Below are 12,345 nucleotides of genomic sequence, written 5' to 3'. Positions count from 1 at the left end.
TTGTGCTGATACATAGTAGGCAGGAAAAAGACATGTAGTGTAGGAAAAAATTAATATCCAAATATTTTTAAAAAATTTATTAGACACCCATGCTTGCTTAAATGTTTGACGATTTCGTATAGATAATTGGACAGCTGCTATAGAAATTCTAGACTTCCATATGAATTGATAAATTCATGCCAGGTCTAATTAAAGAATGACAGTGCTTTTACTCCTTGTTTGTCATAATCAATTACTTTACAGTTCTACTTATAGGGTAGGAATTACATCTGAGAAGTAGGATAATTTTCTCCAAATAGAAAGTAAACTAATCACATTGCAATGCTTGTTACGTTGGGTGGTGCTGAGCAATTTTTGACGGCTTTTTATTGACACTTGGTAAACTGCAATAGGTGTCTAGTCTTGCATTATGATTGCTAAATTCATGCGAGGGCATATACAACAATGACTGTTATTAAGCTTATTGATTTTTCATAATAACTTATTTTAGGCTGATATTTACAGGTCAGCAATGGCAACTTGAGTGTAGTATAAATTTTCTCCACATTCAGTGCAAGATTTATTACATTCTCATGTGCGTATAAGTGTAGTGGTGTTGAAAAATGTTTGAGGACTTAATAGTGACACATGGACAGATGCAATAGGGATTTTAGTTCTGTAAAGCTAATTTTTTACCAGTACTTATACATCACTGACAGTGCTTCTGTTAGCTGATTTTACACAAAATATGACATACTGGAACCCATAAAACTGCTTCACAGACTGAGCTTTTCCATAAATGTTTACAACTGTATAAACATAGAACAGTATGTCTGGAATGTTTAATTAGGTGTTTTTGTTTTAGAAAGTAATGGACGAATTTATTCTCATAGTAGGACAGCTACAAATAAGGACTCGATATTGCATTAAAGTGGAAAAGCTAAGCCGGACTTTATGCAACATTGACAGTGGTTTTTTTAAAGAACTTTACATGAGAAATGAATTTACATTACTTCCTATAGGGCAGGAATGACAATTTAATGTAGAATAATTTTTTCCAATTTCATACTAAAATGTATTAGATTACTGCTTTCTTACCTTGACTGGTACTCAATAATATTTGAAGACTTCATACTGACACTTCGTAAACAGCAATAGTTAGGATCTTGTCTTGCATTATGATTGATAAATTCATGCCAAGACTCGCCCAGCACTGACAGATTTTAGCTTACTGATTTTTGATAATAACTCACTTTACGCTCCTACTTACTGGGCAAGAATTAAGACTTGAGTGTAGTATAAATATTCTCCAACTTTGGTACAAGACCTGATGCATTCTCAAGTCTGTATAGGTGAAGTGGTGTTGAAAAATTTTTGATGACATGTTAGTGACACACAGACAGCAGCAATAGGGATTGTAGTTCACTATAGTGATTGCTCTGTGTTTGACAGGACTAACACAACAATGAGAGTGCCTTTTTCTGCTGATTTTACATAAGAATAATTGATCGGCAACTCATAAAGCTGCATTACCGACTGAACTCATTCATAATGAATTGCAATGGAAAAATTTTAGAATTGCAGATCAGAAATACTTTCTTGAGTCTTTTGTTTTGTAAAGTAATTGACGATTTTATTCTTATAGATGGACAGCTGGAATAGGGACTCTAGTGTTGCATTAAAGTGGAGAAACTAAGTCAGACTTTATACAACATTGACTTTGCTTTTTCAATGATCTATACATGAAAGAATAAATTTACACTCCTTCCTAATGGGCAGGAATGACAACTGAAATTAGAATAATTTTTTCCAATTTCATTGCAAAGTCTACTAGATTTCCATCCTTTATTTTCTTGACTGGTTTTCAATAATGTTTGAAGACTTCATTCTGATGCTTGCTAACTGCTATAGTTAGGATCTTGTGTTACACAATGATTGACAAATTTGTAAGGCCGCAAATAACTATTGTAGCTATCTATCTATCTATCTATCTATCTATCTATCTATCTATCTATCTATCTATCTTGAAAATTCGTGTCAGGATTTCTACAGCATTGACAACTCTTATTTCTACGATTTGGGATTTCTCATTAGAGAATTTTTCCTTTCCTCTCCATCCTAGAGTAGTGACCGACAGAATTTTTGTCATCACATTTCTCTAGCTGGATAGGCGAATTTTGAATCTTCGCCTTTTGACCTACATCTTTCGCCTTTGCTTTACTAAGTATTATTTATTGATTTTTAATAATAACTTACTTTATGTTACTGCTTACAGGGCAGGAATGAAGACTTGAGTGTAGTATAAATGATCTCCAAATTTGAAACAACACTTATTGCAACCTTATGTCTTTGCAGTTGAAATGGTGTTGAAAAATCTTTTACCATATACTTTGTGACACATGGACAGCTGCAATAGGGATTGTAGTTCTGTATAGTGATTGCTAAATTCATACCCAGGACATATACAACACTGACAGTGCCTTTTTCTGCTAATTTTACTTAAAAAATTACTTTATCTCCAACTCATAAAACTTCATTACTGACTGAGCTCATACATAGAATTTTTCGATTATAAAAAAAAAAAAAAAGAATTGTAGGTCAGAAATGATTTGTTAGGTGTTTTTGCTTTGGAAAATAATTGACGACTTTATTCTCACATTTGCACAGCTGCAATAAGGACATTACTGATGCATTAAAGTGGTAAACCTGAGCCTGGGTTTCTGCAACATTAACAGTGCTTATCTAAAGAGTGTTCCTTGGGGAATGAATTTCCACTCCATCCCATAGGGCAGGAATGACAACTGAAATGTAGAAATTTGTAGAAATCTCCTCTTTTTTTTTTCAATGTCATAGCAAAATCCATTACATTCGCATGCTTGCTTATGTTTACTTTTGTTGAACAAAGTTTGACGACGTCATACAGAGAATAAGGACACCTGGAAATTGGTTCCTCTTTTTATATAATGTTTTCTAAATTAATACCACGGCATATACAAGTCTGCTAGTGCTCTGCTTAGTGGCCTTTCATAATAAATTTCTTGTGCTGTTACATAGTAGGCAGGAAAAAATCATGTAGTGTAGGAAAAAATTAATATCCAAATTTTTCTGAGAGATTTATTAGAGACCCATGCTTGCTTAAATGTTCTTGTGTTGAATAATGTTTGACGATTTCATATAGATAATTGGACAGCTGCTATAGAAATTCTAGACTTCCATATGAATTGCCAAATTCATGCCCAATCAAAGAATGACAGTGCTTTTACTCCTTGTTTGTCATAATAAATTACATTACCGTTCTACTTATAGGGTAGGAATTACATCTGAGAAGTAGGACAATTTTCTCCAAATTGAAAGTAAAGCTAATCACATTACAATGCTTGTTACGTTGGGTGGTGCTGAGCAATTTTTGACGGCTTTTTACTGACACTTGGTAAACTGTAATAGGTGTCTAGTCTTGCATTATGATTGCTAAATTCATGCGAGGGCATATACAACAATGACTGTTATTAAGCTTATTGATTTTTCATAATAACTTATTTTAGGCTGATATTTACAGGTCAGCAATGGCAACTTGAATGTAGTATAAATATTCTACACATTCAGTCCAAGATTTATTACATTCTCGTATGCGTATAGGTATGGTGGTGTTGAAAAATGTTTGAGGACTTAATAGTGACACATGGACAGATGCAATAGGGATTTTGGTTCCGTAAAGCTAATTTTTTACCAGTACTTATACATCACTGACAGTGCTTCTGTTAGCTGATTTTACACAAAATATGACATACTGGAACCCATAAAACTGCTTCACAGACTGAGCTATTCCATAAATGTTTACAATTGTATAAACATAGAACAGTATGTCTGGAATGTTTAGTTAGGTTTTTTTGTTTTGGAAAGTAACTGATGACTTTATTCTCATAGTTGAACAGCTGCAATTAGGACTCGATGTTGCATTAAAGTGGAATAAGTTAAGCCAGACTTTATACAACATTGACAGTGCTTTTTTAAAGAACTTTACATGAAAAATGAATTTACATTACTTCCTATAGGGCAGAAGTGACAATTTAATGTAGAATAATTTTTTCCAATTTCATACTAAAATGTATTAGATTCTGATGCTTTTTTACCTTGACTGTTATTCAATAATATTTGAAGACTTCATACTGACACTTCGTAAACTGCAATAGTTAGGATCTTGTCTTGCATAATGATTGATAAATTCATGCCAAGACTCGCACAGCACTGACAGATTTTAGCTTACCTATTTTTGATAATAACTCACTTTACGCTCCTACTTACTGGGCAGGAATGAAGACTTGAGTGTAGTATAAATATTCTCCAAATTTGGTACAAGACCTGATGCATTCTCAAGTCTGTATAGGTGAAGTGGTGTTGAAAAATCTTTGACGACATGTTAGTGACACACAGACAGCAGCAATAGGGATTGTAGTTCACTATAGTGATTGCTCTGTTCTTGGCAGGACTAACACAACAATGAGAGTGCCTTTTTCTGCTGATTTTACATAATAATAATTGATCGGCAACTCATAAAGCTGCATTACCGACTGAGCTCATTCAAAATCAATTGCAATTGAAAAATTTTAGAATTGAAGATCAGAAATATTTTCTTAGGTCTTTTGTTTTGGAAAGTAATTGACGACTTTATTCTTATAGATGGACAGCTGCAATAGGGACTCTAGTGTTGCATTAAAGTGGAAAAACTAAGTCAGGCTTTATACAACATTGGCTTTGCTTTATCAATGATCTATACATGAAAAAATAAATTTACACTCCTTCCTATGGGGCAGGAATGACAACTGAAATTAGAATAATTTTTTCCAATTTCATTTCAGAGTCTATTAGATTTCCATCCTTGATTTTCTTGACTGGTTTTCAATAATGTTTGAAGACTTCATACTGATGCTTGCTAACTGCAATAGTTAGGATCTTGTCTTACACCATGATTTACAAATTCGTAAGGCTGCAAATAGCCATTGTAGCTGACGCGCCCTTTTTAAACCGCACTATCTATCTATCTATCTTGAAAATTCGTGTCAGGACTTGTACAGCATTGACGCCTTTTATTTCTACGATTTGGAATTTCTCATTAGAGAATTTCTCCTTTCCTCTCTGTCCTAGAGCAGCGACCTACAGAATTTTTGTCATCACATTTCTCTAGCTGGAGAGGCGAATATTGAAGCTTTGCCTTTTGACTTACGTCTTTCGCCTTTGCTTGACAAAGTTTTTATTTATTGATTTTTGATAATAACTTACTTTATGTTCCTGCTTACAAGGCAGGAATGAAGACTTGAGTGTAGTATAAATGTTCTCCAAATTTGATACAACACTTATTGCAAGAGATCTAACAATTGCAGCACTCAAAGGCTCAATAGCTATTTTCAGGCATCATACATACGGACCATGACTAATTTGCATCTCCTTGACGTTACTTCGTTTAACATCATGTGTTTCAATATAATTCAAATTCTTTCTTTTTTACTCTAACAACAATTTATCACTAAGCCTCAAGGCTTTTACTCTATTGTATCACGGTACTCTTTGTCGACGGCAACCTGTAGTGGTTACAGGAAGAAATTTAATTAATTAATTAATTAATTATGTGAAATGGTGTTGAAAAATGTTTGACTATATATTTTGTGACACATGGACAGCTGCAATAGGGATTGTAGTTCTGAATAGTGATTGCTAAATTCTTGTCAGGACTTCTATTTCTCCATCATAATTTCTATGGTATCTATCCACTGAAGTGTAGTGTGAGAAAAGTCTGCAAAATATTCCAGCGTCTACTCCCATGCCTGGTATTTTAGATCGGTCAGTGAATACACGTAACAATTGATCTCCCGGATATTTTTCATTCAGCATACTAAGAGTATAGCATTTCAACATTGTTAAATGTGAGTTAGTCATTTTAGATTGCCTGAAATAGTTAGATTGACAATGATTGGGATGAAATGTAGCGGGTTTAAAGTTTTGCAATAATTTCATTTTATTTTGAATATTTTTTGTTTTGAAGATATTACTGATTGCAGTTATTGGTGTTATTTGATTTTCAACCATTCATTAGAACATAATGGGGGTATCCAGCTTGTTCTTTCTGAAGCTTCCATCTTGACCAGGTTCCCTGCAGCTTGTTTTTTAATTTATTTCTTTTGGAAAATAATAATTGACGACATTATTCCCACACTTGCACAGCACTGACATTTTTTATCTTGCCAAATTCACATAATAACTTACTTTACACTCCTACATACAGGGCAGGAATGACTAATTGAGTGTAGAATAAATATTTTCTAAATTTAATGCCAGACTTATTGCATTTTCATCTCTGTATAGGTAAAGTGGTGTTGAAAAATGATTCACGATATGTTTGTGAACATGGACAACTGCAATAGGGATTGTAGTTCTGTATAGTGATTGCTAAATTCAAATGCAGGACATATACAACACTGACAGTGCCTTTTTCTGCTGATTTTACATAAAAAATTACTTTATCTCCAACTCATAAAGCTTCATTACTGATTGAGCTCATACATAGAATACATAGAATTTTTCAGAAGTGCTTTGGAAAATAATTGACGACTTTATTCTCACATTTGCACAGCTGCAATAAGAATATTACTGATGCATTTAAGTGGAAAAACCTGAGCCTGGATTTATACAACATTAACAGTGCTTTTCTAAAGAGCGTTACATGGGAAATTAATTTCCACTCCTTCCTATAGGGCAGGAATGACAACTGAAATGTAGATTTCCCCCCCCCCCCCAAATGTCAAAGCAAAATCCATTACATTCGCATGCTTGCTTATGCTTACTGGTGTCTAACAAAGTTTGACGACTTCATACAGAGAATAAGGACAGCTGGAATTTGGTTCCTGTTTTTATATAATGTTTTCTAAATTAATACCACAGCATATACAAGTCTGCTAGTGCTCTGCTTAGTGGCCTTTCATAATAAATTTCTTGTGCTGATACATAGTAGGCAGGAAAAAGACATGTAGTGTAGGAAAAAATTAATATCCAAATTTTTTTAAAAGATTTATTAGATACCAATGCTTGCTTAAATGTACTTGTGTTGAATAATGTTTGACGATTTCGTATAGATAATTGGACAGCTGCTATAGGAATTCTAGGCTTCCATATGAATTGATAAATTCATGCCAGGTCTAATTAAAGAATGACAGTGCTTTTACTCCTTGTTTGTCATAATCAATTACTTTACAGTTCTACTTATAGGGTAGGAATTACATCTGAGAAGTAGGATAATTTTCTCCAAATAGAAAGTAAACTAATCACATTGCAATGCTTGTTACGTTGGGTGGTGCTGAGCAATTTTTGACGGCTTTTTATTGACACTTGGTAAACTGCAATAGGTGTCTAGTCTTGCATTATGATTGCTAAATTCATGCGAGGGCATATACAACAATGACTGTTATTAAGCTTATTGATTTTTCATAATAACTTATTTTAGGCTGATATTTACAGGTCAGCAATGGCAACTTGAGTGTAGTATAAATTTTCTCCACATTCAGTGCAAGATTTATTACATTCTCATGTGCGTATAAGTGTAGTGGTGTTGAAAAATGTTTGAGGACTTAATAGTGACACATGGACAGATGCAATAGGGATTTTAGTTCTGTAAAGCTAATTTTTTACCAGTACTTATACATCACTGACAGTGCTTCTGTTAGCTGATTTTACACAAAATATGACATACTGGAACCCATAAAACTGCTTCACAGACTGAGCTTTTCCATAAATGTTTACAACTGTATAAACATAGAACAGTATGTCTGGAATGTTTAATTAGGTGTTTTTGTTTTAGAAAGTAATGGACGAATTTATTCTCATAGTAGGACAGCTACAAATAAGGACTCGATATTGCATTAAAGTGGAAAAGCTAAGCCGGACTTTATGCAACATTGACAGTGGTTTTTTTAAAGAACTTTACATGAGAAATGAATTTACATTACTTCCTATAGGGCAGGAATGACAATTTAATGTAGAATAATTTTTTCCAATTTCATACTAAAATGTATTAGATTACTGCTTTCTTACCTTGACTGGTACTCAATAATATTTGAAGACTTCATACTGACACTTCGTAAACAGCAATAGTTAGGATCTTGTCTTGCATTATGATTGATAAATTCATGCCAAGACTCGCCCAGCACTGACAGATTTTAGCTTACTGATTTTTGATAATAACTCACTTTACGCTCCTACTTACTGGGCAAGAATTAAGACTTGAGTGTAGTATAAATATTCTCCAACTTTGGTACAAGACCTGATGCATTCTCAAGTCTGTATAGGTGAAGTGGTGTTGAAAAATTTTTGATGACATGTTAGTGACACACAGACAGCAGCAATAGGGATTGTAGTTCACTATAGTGATTGCTCTGTGTTTGACAGGACTAACACAACAATGAGAGTGCCTTTTTCTGCTGATTTTACATAAGAATAATTGATCGGCAACTCATAAAGCTGCATTACCGACTGAACTCATTCATAATGAATTGCAATGGAAAAATTTTAGAATTGCAGATCAGAAATACTTTCTTGAGTCTTTTGTTTTGTAAAGTAATTGACGATTTTATTCTTATAGATGGACAGCTGGAATAGGGACTCTAGTGTTGCATTAAAGTGGAGAAACTAAGTCAGACTTTATACAACATTGACTTTGCTTTTTCAATGATCTATACATGAAAGAATAAATTTACACTCCTTCCTAATGGGCAGGAATGACAACTGAAATTAGAATAATTTTTTCCAATTTCATTGCAAAGTCTACTAGATTTCCATCCTTTATTTTCTTGACTGGTTTTCAATAATGTTTGAAGACTTCATTCTGATGCTTGCTAACTGCTATAGTTAGGATCTTGTGTTACACAATGATTGACAAATTTGTAAGGCCGCAAATAACTATTGTAGCTATCTATCTATCTATCTATCTATCTATCTATCTATCTATCTATCTTGAAAATTCGTGTCAGGATTTCTACAGCATTGACAACTCTTATTTCTACGATTTGGGATTTCTCATTAGAGAATTTTTCCTTTCCTCTCCATCCTAGAGTAGTGACCGACAGAATTTTTGTCATCACATTTCTCTAGCTGGATAGGCGAATTTTGAATCTTCGCCTTTTGACCTACATCTTTCGCCTTTGCTTTACTAAGTATTATTTATTGATTTTTAATAATAACTTACTTTATGTTACTGCTTACAGGGCAGGAATGAAGACTTGAGTGTAGTATAAATGATCTCCAAATTTGAAACAACACTTATTGCAACCTTATGTCTTTGCAGTTGAAATGGTGTTGAAAAATCTTTTACCATATACTTTGTGACACATGGACAGCTGCAATAGGGATTGTAGTTCTGTATAGTGATTGCTAAATTCATACCCAGGACATATACAACACTGACAGTGCCTTTTTCTGCTAATTTTACTTAAAAAATTACTTTATCTCCAACTCATAAAACTTCATTACTGACTGAGCTCATACATAGAATTTTTCGATTATAAAAAAAAAAAAAAAAGAATTGTAGGTCAGAAATGATTTGTTAGGTGTTTTTGCTTTGGAAAATAATTGACGACTTTATTCTCACATTTGCACAGCTGCAATAAGGACATTACTGATGCATTAAAGTGGTAAACCTGAGCCTGGGTTTCTGCAACATTAACAGTGCTTATCTAAAGAGTGTTCCTTGGGGAATGAATTTCCACTCCATCCCATAGGGCAGGAATGACAACTGAAATGTAGAAATTTGTAGAAATCTCCTCTTTTTTTTTTCAATGTCATAGCAAAATCCATTACATTCGCATGCTTGCTTATGTTTACTTTTGTTGAACAAAGTTTGACGACGTCATACAGAGAATAAGGACACCTGGAAATTGGTTCCTCTTTTTATATAATGTTTTCTAAATTAATACCACGGCATATACAAGTCTGCTAGTGCTCTGCTTAGTGGCCTTTCATAATAAATTTCTTGTGCTGTTACATAGTAGGCAGGAAAAAATCATGTAGTGTAGGAAAAAATTAATATCCAAATTTTTCTGAGAGATTTATTAGAGACCCATGCTTGCTTAAATGTTCTTGTGTTGAATAATGTTTGACGATTTCATATAGATAATTGGACAGCTGCTATAGAAATTCTAGACTTCCATATGAATTGCCAAATTCATGCCCAATCAAAGAATGACAGTGCTTTTACTCCTTGTTTGTCATAATAAATTACATTACCGTTCTACTTATAGGGTAGGAATTACATCTGAGAAGTAGGACAATTTTCTCCAAATTGAAAGTAAAGCTAATCACATTACAATGCTTGTTACGTTGGGTGGTGCTGAGCAATTTTTGACGGCTTTTTACTGACACTTGGTAAACTGTAATAGGTGTCTAGTCTTGCATTATGATTGCTAAATTCATGCGAGGGCATATACAACAATGACTGTTATTAAGCTTATTGATTTTTCATAATAACTTATTTTAGGCTGATATTTACAGGTCAGCAATGGCAACTTGAATGTAGTATAAATATTCTACACATTCAGTCCAAGATTTATTACATTCTCGTATGCGTATAGGTATGGTGGTGTTGAAAAATGTTTGAGGACTTAATAGTGACACATGGACAGATGCAATAGGGATTTTGGTTCCGTAAAGCTAATTTTTTACCAGTACTTATACATCACTGACAGTGCTTCTGTTAGCTGATTTTACACAAAATATGACATACTGGAACCCATAAAACTGCTTCACAGACTGAGCTATTCCATAAATGTTTACAATTGTATAAACATAGAACAGTATGTCTGGAATGTTTAGTTAGGTTTTTTTGTTTTGGAAAGTAACTGATGACTTTATTCTCATAGTTGAACAGCTGCAATTAGGACTCGATGTTGCATTAAAGTGGAATAAGTTAAGCCAGACTTTATACAACATTGACAGTGCTTTTTTAAAGAACTTTACATGAAAAATGAATTTACATTACTTCCTATAGGGCAGAAGTGACAATTTAATGTAGAATAATTTTTTCCAATTTCATACTAAAATGTATTAGATTCTGATGCTTTTTTACCTTGACTGTTATTCAATAATATTTGAAGACTTCATACTGACACTTCGTAAACTGCAATAGTTAGGATCTTGTCTTGCATAATGATTGATAAATTCATGCCAAGACTCGCACAGCACTGACAGATTTTAGCTTACCTATTTTTGATAATAACTCACTTTACGCTCCTACTTACTGGGCAGGAATGAAGACTTGAGTGTAGTATAAATATTCTCCAAATTTGGTACAAGACCTGATGCATTCTCAAGTCTGTATAGGTGAAGTGGTGTTGAAAAATCTTTGACGACATGTTAGTGACACACAGACAGCAGCAATAGGGATTGTAGTTCACTATAGTGATTGCTCTGTTCTTGGCAGGACTAACACAACAATGAGAGTGCCTTTTTCTGCTGATTTTACATAATAATAATTGATCGGCAACTCATAAAGCTGCATTACCGACTGAGCTCATTCAAAATCAATTGCAATTGAAAAATTTTAGAATTGAAGATCAGAAATATTTTCTTAGGTCTTTTGTTTTGGAAAGTAATTGACGACTTTATTCTTATAGATGGACAGCTGCAATAGGGACTCTAGTGTTGCATTAAAGTGGAAAAACTAAGTCAGGCTTTATACAACATTGGCTTTGCTTTATCAATGATCTATACATGAAAAAATAAATTTACACTCCTTCCTATGGGGCAGGAATGACAACTGAAATTAGAATAATTTTTTCCAATTTCATTTCAGAGTCTATTAGATTTCCATCCTTGATTTTCTTGACTGGTTTTCAATAATGTTTGAAGACTTCATACTGATGCTTGCTAACTGCAATAGTTAGGATCTTGTCTTACACCATGATTTACAAATTCGTAAGGCTGCAAATAGCCATTGTAGCTGACGCGCCCTTTTTAAACCGCACTATCTATCTATCTATCTTGAAAATTCGTGTCAGGACTTGTACAGCATTGACGCCTTTTATTTCTACGATTTGGAATTTCTCATTAGAGAATTTCTCCTTTCCTCTCTGTCCTAGAGCAGCGACCTACAGAATTTTTGTCATCACATTTCTCTAGCTGGAGAGGCGAATATTGAAGCTTTGCCTTTTGACTTACGTCTTTCGCCTTTGCTTGACAAAGTTTTTATTTATTGATTTTTGATAATAACTTACTTTATGTTCCTGCTTACAAGGCAGGAATGAAGACTTGAGTGTAGTATAAATGTTCTCCAAATTTGATACAACACTTATTGCAAGAGATCTAACAATTGCAGCACTCAAAGGCTCA

This window comes from Periplaneta americana, chromosome 17, assembly GCF_040183065.1.
Source record: "Periplaneta americana isolate PAMFEO1 chromosome 17, P.americana_PAMFEO1_priV1, whole genome shotgun sequence".
Taxonomy (NCBI): Eukaryota; Metazoa; Arthropoda; class Insecta; order Blattodea; family Blattidae; genus Periplaneta; species Periplaneta americana.
The sequence above is the reverse complement of the archived record's forward strand: the minus strand, read 5'-3'. Positions refer to the sequence as shown.